The sequence below is a fragment of the Rhinolophus hipposideros genome (assembly GCF_964194185.1).
Source record: "Rhinolophus hipposideros genome assembly, chromosome: 20".
Taxonomy (NCBI): domain Eukaryota; kingdom Metazoa; phylum Chordata; class Mammalia; order Chiroptera; family Rhinolophidae; genus Rhinolophus; species Rhinolophus hipposideros.
Window position 1 is genome coordinate 6,333,146 of NC_138066.1, and position 13,295 is coordinate 6,346,440.

Here is a 13,295-nt window from a genome sequence, read left to right on the forward strand (position 1 = left end):
TTTTCTTTTTTTTGCCATTTTAAAAATATTTGACAATCAGTTTTTACGTTACACTTTTTTTGGGCATATTCATTCTTATACCACACTTCTGAGTCTTTAAATTACATAGATCTTTGTAAGAATGTCTGAGGAGAGAATTCTTTTCATGCAGTGAGAAGCAAAACTTTATTACTTTGTCCTGACTGCATACTGTACTTTTAATTTAGATAACTTTACTTCTAACCTCTGAATATGAGTAACGTCTCCATTTGAAGATTTCCTTTAAGTATGCTAGTCAGTCTGAATCCAACATTTGACACAAGGACACACACATGAGAATTGCTGTTGATGTTCTTTGATGATGACAGAGAGATTCCATCACACAGAGAGCATAGCTACTTCTTTTCACAAGCCTAACGATATGCCCGATGACCACCACAGTTTTAGAGGGAGTGCTGGTCTCCAGCTTTTAATTTTATTCCACTTTTGAAAAAAACCCTGGGAATATATTGCCATTATGAAATATTATTACTGGGGTTCACGTAATGTCTTCTCTATTAGAAGAATAAACTGGCCTTTGACTCAGAAAACCTAGATTCACTTCTGGCTCTGCCACTTACTACATGGCTGGTAAACTTGGTCCTATGGTCTGAATGTTTGTGTCCCCCCCTAAATTCATATGCTGAACTCCTAATGCCTAAATTGATGGTATTAGGAGGTGGGGCCTTTGAGATTTGATTAGGTCATGAGAGTAGAGCCCTCATTAATGAGATTAATGTTCTTATAAAAGAGATTCCACAGAGCTCCCTAGACCCTTCCACCATAAGAGGACACAATGAGAAGTCTGCGATCTAAAAAAGGGTCATCACCTGACCATGCTGGCACCCTGACATCAGACTTCCTGTCCTGAAAGCTATGAGAAATTACTGTTGTTTATAAGCTACCCAGGCTGTGGTATTTTGGTATAGCAGCCTGAATGGACTAAGATGCTTGGACAAGCCATTTGTCTTATCTTCAATAGAAGAATGCTTGCTTACACATCTCTTAGGATTATTATGAGTATCAACTGAGCTAACGTGTGTAAACACTCATTAAAACTAGTGAAAGTTCTACTCAAGTATGATTCAACAAATTCCACAGCCAGTTTACCTTGGTGAATAAACACTCTTCATCTTAGCCTGATAAAATTTCCTAGTGCACACTTGAGTCCTACAAATGCTTAAGGAGGAATTGGTCATAAAATAATATATTAACCCACATGGAAAAAACAGAATGTGTTTTGCTCTTCTGGGCGATATCACACTGAAAGGGGAATGGTGGGGTCAGCGTAATTTCTTGGTTTTGCACTCTCTTACCAATCTCCTTTAACTTATTCTGTCATTCATATTCCTTAATATCTATTACATATTTTCCAGCTCCCTATTTCCTTGTGCTGCAATCTGTGCAGTTTCTTTGGAAATATTTTTCACTTCACACATTTTTTTTTCAGTTATTTTTTGTCTATTGTGTAATCCAACATTGAATTTGTTTTTTGTTTTAACTTTTTTCTTTTTTAATTTCTAGAATACGTCTTATGGGTATCCCAAAGAAGCAATTAAAGAATGGAGGGAAGACATTATTTGAAGGGAAAATGGTGGTGAATCTTTTTGAAATAATAAAAAACATAAACCCAGAAATGCAGGAAATGCAAAGTATTCCCCCAAATTAAGTAAATTAAAAAAATAAATACCTAGACATACCAATGAAACTGCAAAGCAGGAAGAAAAAAAACTACTAACCTAGAATTGGTTGCCAAGAAAATTTACCTTCAAGAATAAGGGTGAATGAACATAAAGATATTTATGTAAAAATAGTAATATTTATCATACATGTATTTGAAGACTTAAGAGAAATAAATTACTGAACAAAAAAAACCATGCCTGTTGGAAAAGGATTATCAAATTAAAATTGTTGAATTCCTTATGTTTTTATAGAGTTAAAATATGGTTTAATTTTAGACTTTCTTAAGTTAAATGTGTATAATAAAATTTCAAGTCATGACTAAAAGAAAGTAAAGGATATATAAAACTATAAACCAGCTGAGTAAAAATTGTAATGAGAAATCTAAGGGGAAAATCCCTTAATCAATAAAAAAAAAGCAAGAAAGGAGAAAAAAAATAGCACATAAAAAGCAAAGCAATGTAGTGGTGGATGCTAAAATTCACATCAGTCTTCACACCAAGAATAACCAGAAAATACAAATAAACTACAAAACCAAACCATACAAAAAATCTGCTTGAAGGTTTAAGAGTTAAGAGGTAGGAAATAATTGTAGGATAAATAACTGGGATTAGAAGGAATAGGGAAGTGAATGCCTTATCATTTAGAAGTTATGTGATTATTTAGAAGTGATGGATGAGAAACTGAGGAGCTTAGCATTATTTTTGTCAGCTTCTTGGAACTAGAAAAACAAAAATGGAATCCATGATCTACCTTGGGGAGGAGTTTGGAAAAAACAGAAAATACCAGCAAACAATATGCAGAGATCTAGATAATGAAGTAATCAGATACAGATGTTAAACTAGCTATTCTTAATGTGACCAAGGAAATACAAGGTAAAATTGAAGATTTCATCAGAGAACTAAAAACAATAGAAAAATAAATGGAAATTCTTGAACCAAAAAAATATATAGAAATCAAAATTAAGAACTTATAGATGAGTTTAATGATAAATTTAAATCAGAGAACAGAAAGAGAAGTTAGAAGAAAATAGCCAGAATGGAGTATAAAAAAGAAAAGAAAAATACAGAAAATAGGGTAGGGAATAGAGTTAAAAAAAAAAAGTCAAACGTGTTGTTAACATCCAAGGAGAAGAAAGACAGGGAAGGAGGTAGAAGTAATATTTAAAGAGAGAGTGGGTGAGATTTTTCCAAAACTGATGAGACAAGTTAGATATTTAAAAAGTTCTCCATGCACCACAAAGATCAAAACTAAAAGAAATTCAATAGCAGGAACATCATAGGGTTGAAAATACAAAACAAGGAGAAATATCTTAGAAGCAATAAAAAAGATTATCTTTAAAGGTAAAACAATTATATAAATAGCAGATTTGTCGATCTAAACAATAGCAGCCAAAAATTAGTCGAAATTTATCTCACAATTTAAAAAGAATATAACTGCCCTTTTGGAATTTTCTGCAAAGTGAAAACTATTTTTAATAATAGAGTCTGTATTTATGTATTCAAATAAGACCAAAATGAGAAAATGTATCACCAACCTGCCACACTAAAGAAAAAAACTATAAGATAATATTCTAATAATTATGTCTGATGTCAGATGGGTACTAGATTTATCAGGGTGATAGAGGGAGCAGGAATTGGAAACAGGGTGAAAAAAGTGAAGGGATTAAAAAGTACAAATTGGTAGCTACAAAATAGTCTTGGGGATATAAAGTAAAGCATAGAGAATATAGTCAATAATATGATAATAAGTACGTATAGTGCAGGTGAATACTAGACTAGTAGGAATGCAAAATGATGCAGCCGCTTTAGAAACCAGTATTGCGGTTCCTGAAACAGTCAAACATATATGACTTAGCAATTCCACTCCTTGTATTTACAAAACCAAAAAAAAAAAAAGACAACATACATTCACATAAGAACTTGTATATGAATATAGCAGCATTTTTTATAGGAGCCAAAAGGTGACCACAATGCTAATATTCCTCAACTGAAGAATGGATAAACAGATATTGCATATCCATACAACAGAATATTATTTGACCATAAAAAAGAATGAAATACTGATACATGTATAAATCAATCTTGAAAACATTATGCAAAGTGAAAGAAGCTAGCCACAAAAGACAGCATATTATATGATTCCATTGAAATGTCCAGAATAGGCAAATCTATAGATAGAAAGTAGATTAATGATTTTTCAGGGGTAGGAGGATATGAGGGCTTGGAGGTTATAGCTAAATGGTGTGGGATTTTTTTTAAGGGATAAAAATGTTCTGCATTTGACTGTGGTGATGGTTGAACATATCTGTGAATATACTAAAAAACATTAAATTATATATTTTAAGTGCATGAATTATATGATTTGTGAATTACATCTCAATAAAACTTACAAAAAATAAAGATGAAACTAAAGAAAGTTGGAAAGAAGAATTAATAGGGATAAAGACAAAATTAATGATATATAAAAAACTCATTAGAGATTAAAAGTAAAACCAAAAGCTGGTTTTGTAAAGCCAATAATGTTGATAATTCTTGTCAAGTCTCATTCCTAATAAAAATGCTAAGAAAAGTAACATTTGAATACAATTTGAATACAAAGCTCTTCAAATTGATAACTATTTACCTAGTTATATAGTATATATATAGTATAAAATCATTATGTATATAGATATTGCAATGCAAACTAAGAATAAGCAATGGTTGGAGGAGCTTTAATGGATTAAGATTAGAAAACCATGACGACAGACTACATATTAAAAATGAAAAGATAAAGTCATCATTATATGTATTTGCAGATGACATAATTATATATGTTGAAGACATAAGAATATTTCAGAATTCATAAGAGAATTTGGTAAGGTAGCTGGATATGAATTTGGAATGGGAGGGATGAGCATTTGGAGAATGATAATCAGCCTTTTTATTGTGCATCTCTGAGGAGATTAGCTTATTGCAATAAATATGCGTCGCATTTGTAGTTTGAAGGGAAATTATAGTAGTAAAAAAAAGATAAAATCTCTCAATGTAGAAAAAATATTTAAATAAAATTAAGTGTATTTGAATTTCAAAGGGACTTGGGGTGTCAGATTGTCAAGAAACCTGAAGTAACCCCAAACTATCTAGCTATTTCATTCCAAATCATGTCAACTTCCATCCGGTTTCTCTACTTTTAGAATTTGCAGGTAGATTTTTTTGTCCTTCATATAAAAATGGTAATTTTCCAACAAGAAAGGCTTTCCTGAGTCACACTACCTTCTTCCCTTGTATATATAAAGGTATCTTTCTTCCTATAGGACTGTTTTTTTAATTAGGCCAAGAAATTCAGGCAATTTAACCTTAGGAAGGGCAAGTAGGGAGCTAGCCAATGAACAATCCATTCCAAATCGAAGTGACTATAACCTGTTTTCTAAGCACATCTTTTTGACAAACAACTTTGGCAAAACCAAAGAAAAGTCCACTAGATATTGAGGGGTATTGACTCATCATTAATAATAAGGATTATAATAGACACCATTCATTGCATAATCTACATATGTTCTCTCTTTATCATTTCTCATTATTATCTGCATTTTAAAATTGAGAAAACTGAGCCTTAAAAAATGTAAATAATTGGCCCAAGGTCATAAAAGTTGATGAAGCTGGAGTTTCTATCAAATGATAACCACCTCCCATTATTTTGTACTCCCCACAGTGTCCCACACATATTAAGTGCTTGTATTAAAACGTGTGAAGGAGAGAATTAAGCCACTTTATCTCTTCTTTTCTTGTTCCTTGTTCTGCCATCTGTATGCATAATGTTAAAGATCTGAAAATAAAGAGTGAAAAATATTACGTCTCTGGGGAAATTAATCAAGTGCAAGGACAGGCTTAAGAAAAAATATTTGCATAAGGCATAAAAAAATGACCAACCACACAAGCAGTACATAAAATTATTTGGGCGAGAAATACACTTATATAGCATCTTGCAGTTATCTCTTTCCATGTGTGCACTTTTGTCTTCCTCTCTTTTTGTTTGTTTTTCTTCTTATTTTAATTACATGAGCATTTGCATCATCCTTAGGCATAAACTGAATTTCAATGGAAGATATGAGCTACTGGTTAAAAATGATGAGTCTGGAGGGAGATCCAAAATAGTGGAGAAGATAAACACTGTGCCTGCTTCCTTCCATGAGAAAATTAAAATTATAACTAAATTATGGAACAATCAACCTAGAACCATCTGAAGTCTGGCTGAACAGAAGTTTTATAACTAAAGATGTAAAGAAACCAAGTCAAGACTGGTAGGATGAGCAAAGACATGGAACTGGCTGGCCCCTAACCTCCCTGTAGCAGTTGAGAACCAGGAGGGATATCTTAGCCGCAGAGGTTCTCCCCAGAGGAGAGAAGGACCCCAGCCCTACACCAGCCTCTCTAGTTCAGAGTACTGGGGCCAGGAAGAAGAGCCCCCACAACATCTGGCTGTGAAAAACAGTGGGTATTTCAATCAGGGTGGGATGCAAGGCAGCAAGAAACCCAGGAGTCCTCTTAAAGGGCCTGACTACAGACTTTTCACTCCCAGGCACTTACCTTGGGCTCTAGCGGATGGACAGTAATTTGGGGGGTGCGAGAGACATACAGGGAGTAGATTGAGTTGTGTGGCCTCTGGACAAAAGCTGGAGTACAATCAGCATTTTCTCTGTGAGTGGTCCCTCTTCTGTGCAATCAGCAAGTGGACACCATCTTTCCTGTGTTGAGCCTGCCCCTTATGCTTACATTCAAATCTGAATCCGGTTGGTCTGGTGAGCTCTACAGCTCTGCCCTGCTGACTCACTGAGACCCTGCCCCACCCAATTCCATCAATGCTGGAGGTACTTTCTCATAAGCAGCCAGCCCTGCTGGCATTTCTTTCTTTTTTTTTTTTTTTGAGAACTCAAGAGTAGGGTGGCAACTGGCCTCGGTGTGCTCTGAAACTTTTACTGAATAACTTCAGGCTTAGCACTGGCACCAAACCAGAATTTACCTTAACCTGGTGACAACATCTCTTCCCACTCCAGAGACTCTTTGAGACCCTGCCTCACCCAAATGGTATACTGCATGAGGCTTTATCAGTGGTTGAAACTTAAGGGAGCTGGCAGGTGACATCAGGCCCCAGGGTGCCCTGGCTTTCTGTGGAGCTACACCAGGCCTGGTACTGGTGGCAGACATCCTCGTTTCAAAGTGTGGCCTCACCCATGGGCCTCCAGGGTTAGCACAGGCTGTGAAAAACAGCAGGATTCTTTGTACCTCCTACCAGGTAGCCCCTGTCCAGTCACAGGCAGTGGGCCTCCACTGGAGCCCCTCACAGAACCAACATAGGAAGTTGGCTTCAGACCACAGTAGAGCACTACCCAATTAGCCCCACAAGGGGCACACACAAAAGGCCATCTCAACAGGCACCAGAGTCTGCTGGGGTGAATACCACTCAGTGGGGTAAGCCACCCCCGCACCACAGTTTGTAAGCTGTGGATGTGGCCAAACCCCACAGCCAATCAGCCTGAGGGTCAATCCCACCCACTAACATGCCAATAGCAACCAAGGCTCAACTGTAACAGGAAAACACACACAACCCACACAAGGCACACTCCTGGAGCACCTGGTGTAGGTGACCAGGGAGACTGTGCCACTGGGCACCACAGGGAACTTACTACATAATGCTACCTGGCCAAGCCTGGGGGGCATAGCAGATCCCCCTAATATATAGAAACAAACAGAGGCAGCCAAAATGAGGAAACAAAGAAATATGTCCCAAAAGAAAGAACAGGTGAAAACTCCAAAAAAAAGGACTAAACAAAATGAGTCAAGCAATCAACCAGATACAGAATTCAAAACAATGGTTATAAGGATGCTCAAAAACCTTAGTGAAAACTTCAACAAATAAAAAATGGGCATAAAAACCATAAAAAAGAACCAGTCAGAAGTGAAGGATATAATAACTGAAATGAAAAATGCACTGTAAGGAATCACCAGCAGACTAGATGAAGCAGAGGATCGAATCAACAATTTGGAAGGCAAGGTAGCAGAAAACACCCAGTCAAAACAGCAGAAAAGAAAAAAGAATCCAAAAAATGAGGATAGTTTAAGAAACCTCTGGGACAACATCAAGTGTAACAACATTTGCATCATAGGGGTACCAGAAGGAGAAGAGGGAAAGCAAGAGAATAAGAATCTATTTGAAGGAATAATGACTGAAAACTATCCTAACCTGGTGAAAGAAATAGACATACAAACCCAGAAAGTGCAGAGAGTCCTGAACAAAATGACTCCAAAAAGCTCCACACCAAGACACATTATAATTAAAATGCTAAAGGTTAAAGACAAAGACAGAATTCTAAAAGTAGCAAAAGAAAAGCAATTAGTTACCTATAAGGAAGCTCCCATAAAACCATCAGCTGATTTCTGAACAGAAACTTTGTAGGCCAGAAGGGATTGGCAAGAAATATTCAAAGTGATGAAAATTGAGGATGAATAATCAAAATTACTCTACCCAGCAAAGCTATCATTTAGAATTAAAGGAGAGATAAAGAGCTTCCCAGACAAGAAAAAGCTAAAGGAATTCATCACCATCAAACCAGCATTACAAGAAATGTTAGAGAAACTTCTTTAAAATAAAAAAAAATTATGAATAATAAAATGGCAATAGCTACATATCATCAATTACTTTCAATGTAACTGTATTAAATGCTCCACTCAAAAGACATAGGAAGACTGACTGGATAAGAAAATAATACTCTTACATATGCTGCATGCGAGACTCACTTCAGATCAATAGACACACACAGACTGAAAATAAAAGGATGGAAAAAGATATTCATGAAAACAGAAATGAGAAAACTAAAAAAAAAAAAAAAAAAAAATCTAGAGTAGCAATACTTATACCAGACAAAATAGACTTTAACTTTAAAACAAGGCTATAACAAGAGACCAAAAATGACCCAGTAATCCCACTTCTGGGTATTTATCCAAAGAAATCCAAACCACTAATTCAGGAGACATTTGCATCCATATGTTCATTGCAGCAGTGTTTACAATGGCCAACATGTGAAGACAGCCTGGGTGTCTGTCAATGGATGAATGGATAAAGAGGAGGTGGTACACATATACAATGGAACACTGCTTGACCATGGAAGAAAATGGGTTCTTGCCATCTGCAGGGACATGGATGGACCTGGGGGGTATTGTGCTGAGTGGGTATGTCAGATAGAGAAAGACAGATGCAATGAGATTTCGCTTATAGGTATGTGAAATCTAAAGAACAAAATAAATAAACAAAACAGAAACAAACTCATAGATACATAGAACATTTTGATGGTTGCCAGATGGGAGGGGTGCTTGGGATGGGTAAAAAAGGGGTAGGGATTAAGAAGTACAAATTGGTTGTTACACAGTAATCATGGGAATGTAGGGTATTTCATAAGGAATATAGTCAGTAATATTATAATAATTGTGTATGGTGTCAGATGGGTACTAGCTTTGTTGGGGTGATAAATGGGAGGGGGTTGGGGTCAGGGTGTAAAAGGTGAAGGGAGTAAGAAGTACAAATTGGCAGTTACAAAATACTCATGGGGATGTAAAGTAAAGCATAGGGAATATAGTCAATAATATGGTAATAACTATGTATAGTGCGAGGTGAATTCTAGACTAGTCAGGGGAACCTTTTCTGAAATTATACAAATGCCTAACCACTATAGTGTACACCTGAAATTAATATAAAGTAATATTAAATGTCCACTGTAATTGAAAAATTAAAAAGGGGGGGAATGGTGAAGGGAAATGAGAGGTCCAAATTTCCAGGTATAAAACAAATAAGTCATGGGGATGTAATGTGCAGCATACGGAATATAGTCAATAATATTGTGATAGCAAGGTATAGTGTCAGATGGTTGCTGGACTTATCATGGTGATCACTTCTTTAGCTTTATAAATGTTGAATAACTATGGTGTACATCTGAAACTAATAAAATGCTGCATGTTAGTTGTATTTTAATAAAAATCTTTTTAAAAATGATGAGTCTGGTCCTAGAGTAATGCAGACAAGGGCCTAATGCCCATTACTTGAAACTTCCAGGAATTCGCCCCTCCTTCCTGCAGGCCCCAGAGCTGGTGGAGCTGTTCAAAGGGTTGGACCAAATTCCGCTGCTGGAAAGGAAACCACAAATATCAGAGCTGCACTCCTCAGTTAGATGCCTCTCAGTCACCTTTTGATCCCGGGATCCTGACACTCTGCCTGTTGTCTTGCCAGAGCCCCAGCGTCTGGCCTTAGGAATAATATTACACTCCTCCCCCAAGCCTTTGAATGACAACATTTTTGTTACAGTATTTTAATGCTCTAATAAATTCCTCAGTTGTGGTTAGCACACCAGACTATTTAGACATAGTCCACAAATTGTTTGGACTGCGGGGGAGGCTGTGGTGTTCCCATTTTCAGACTGGTTTAGATGGCTTCAGATGGCCGAGGATGTAATAGGTCTTCAGGAAGATGTCCAAATGGGCTTCTTTAATAAAAACATCATCCATAAAGTGACCTGCAAAATCAAGAGACTCACACAGCAAGGATGGTGTTAGTTCATTCTGTGGTTTTCAGGTAAAATCACATCATCTGGTTTTCATCACGGGGTAAAAAAGTGACTTAGGAGAGATTTGCTGCGGCAGCCAAGGTGAATTATTGGGAATTGCAGGGAATCTATGCACTTTGTTGGTCCCAGGCCATGGGGAGATATCATCGGTTGTAGTTTTGTTTTATTTGCCTTTCTTGGTTGGATTAAGAACATTTTAGAAGATGCTCCAAAGTCTTTCCAGGCCTGTGCTGTAGCTACTGAGTACTTGAAATGTGACTAGTTGGCAATGAGGAATTTAATTTTTCATTTTATTTAACGTTAATTTAAATTGAAAAAACTCTATTCAATTCAGTTACTGGAACATTTAAGTACATTCGATACAAATTTGGTCTGTGAATCTACTTTTCAACCACTGATTTTATGAAACACACATTAAGTATTTCTGAGAAAATTTAGCCCTCAAACAGATATGCAGGTGTGATAAATGTCTACTATACATAGGATTTTGAAGACTCAGTATGAAGAAGAAAAGTAAACTATTTCATCAAAAATGTCTTAACATTAAGTCCCTGTTGAAATGGCAATATTTTGGATAAATCGAGTTCAATGAAATACACGTCTAGAATTTATTCCATCTATTTCTTTTTTACTTTTTAAATGTGGCTACTAGAAAATTTTAAATTATATCTGAGGCTCACATTATCTTTCTGTTGGGTTACACTGATATAAACCATGCACCTATTCCTGCTAGCTTAAAGGGACAGGCCGTTCTTACAGATACCAAACGGCATCAGATACCAAGCGGCATCAGATACCAAGCGGCATCTTTAAATCCCCTGAGCTAATACGCTTGACAGCTTCAAGCCTGTTGTCTAGACTGATGTGGAGTTCATGTCAAACCAAATTAAACTTATGTTAATTCAGTCATATTACAATTTCAGATTTGAATCAGGACATGAGGTGATTCCCAAGAGCTTGCAGTGTTGTAAAGATAAACATATGACACACAACAAATAGTGAGCAATGGAAAGCAGAGTAATAAGACACCAAAATAAGCTTTGGTAGGGTTATTAGATCAAATACAGAGAGCCCAATTAAATTTAAAATTTCAGATAAATAATTTGTTTAGTATAAGAATGTCCCATACAATAAGAGAATGTCCTGTGTTTTCATTGGCTAATTCTGGCAATCCCAAGAAGCTAAGGCTATAGACAATCAAAGAGGAGAGAAGTCCCTTCTCTTGGAAGAACCCTGCCAAGTTCTACAAGGGTCTGAGGATGTGCATAGAACTTGCTATTTTCTTTAGTAAATAAATAATGCACACCTTGCCTTTGTACTGCTGTTTTTACTTCTGGATGAGATCTGAGTTCTGTTTAGTTGCTGTGCAGTTTATCGATGAAAGGAGGCAGAGGAAGGAGTACAGTTTATATTTCTGCACTTACGACTTTTCTCTTAGTCCACAGGCTATCATGGGTAAAAGTCATGTCTTCCTGTAGAGATGGGTTTTCAGTAGCAGTCAGCTATTGGACCTGGAGGATCAAACCCAAAGGCAGGCTTAAACTGCCATGAAACCTATTCTGAAAGAAGGAGGAAAAGAAATTCACAAATATTGATATGCACCGTGTTCTTCTGGTCTCCTCACAATGGCCAACTGGTCTGGGAATGGCCAACGGATTGTCTCTGCAGAGCAAATATCACATTTGACAAGATATCAAGATCTAAATAATTCACTTGGATTCTTCATGCCACAACGTATGTTCCCATTCTAAGATTGAAACAAGGAAAGTGGGGAGAACACCTATGTCAACTTAGAGTGGAGGTGGAGAAACAACCTGTTCTGTGTTGATGGACACACTGAGCCCAGGAACCCTCATACAGCTCTCTAAATGCCAAGTGAAAGGGCACATCCCAAATATCCAACGTACTGATATTTATCTAATAAAGGAGAACTTTACCCTTGGGTTCCCAGTCTGAGATTCCAGAAGGACTACTGGTTGAGAGGCATTAGCTCACGTACCTTGCCTAAGATCAGAAAAGCTTCTTTGCCTTCACAGATGGGCCATCTTGCACCTTCAAATAGCTTCTTTATTACCAATCTGCTTTTTTACCCCTTCGCTGAATTTGAGCAGGTTATGGCACTTAGAGTCCGGGCAGGATGTTACATTTCACTCAGGTATACGAGCTCACCGGCTTGTCTCATTTATGTGATCTGTTCCCTTGGATTTGTCATATTTAAAATGTTTCCAGGCATTTCAAAGCAGTGATTTAAAAAAATCCTTAAAAACACTTATTTTAATTTAGGAATTTAATTAGGATATAGAAGTGGTGGAGGGTAGGATCCTGTTAAAACAAAATCAAACAGTTTCAGATGAAACCATCCTTCATGCTTGATTTTCTGAGTTATTTTAATTGCTACTTTGGTGGCCTTTTGCTACACCATGTGTCAGACTCCGGGCTTCTGAATTTTTGTTCGGGATATTCTTACAGTGACTAGGCAGGAAGTCCAAAGGATTACGAAACACTGTTAAAATTGCAAAGTCACTCTTTTCCTCACCCATTTACCCCAAAGAAATGTAAAACTTTGGTCTGTTGATATTTGAACGTTCATAAATAGGGAAAACTTTTTAAAGATAAAATATGTAAATATATGGGTAAATTTATATAAACATCAACTATAAGCAAATAATATCTTGGTGAGTTTTAAAACACGGAATCAAGATGGAATGGAATGAACAATAGAAGAATCAACAATGAAATATAAGTCAGAGGCAAAAGTAGTTAAATGGTTCTATGGTTTTTGCCTTGTTGAGGAAGAGGGTGAAAATATAAATTAATATTAGGTATTGGTACATTACAAATATATGATATGTTCTCTAAGACATGTTCTCTTATCTTATCTCCAAGATAAAAAAGGATTAAAAGGAATAGTAAAAACTAATCTGAAAGAAGGCAAGAAGAAAGAATGAAAAAAATAGAATAGACAGTACAAACAGAAAGCACACAGTAACATGTTAGTGTTATT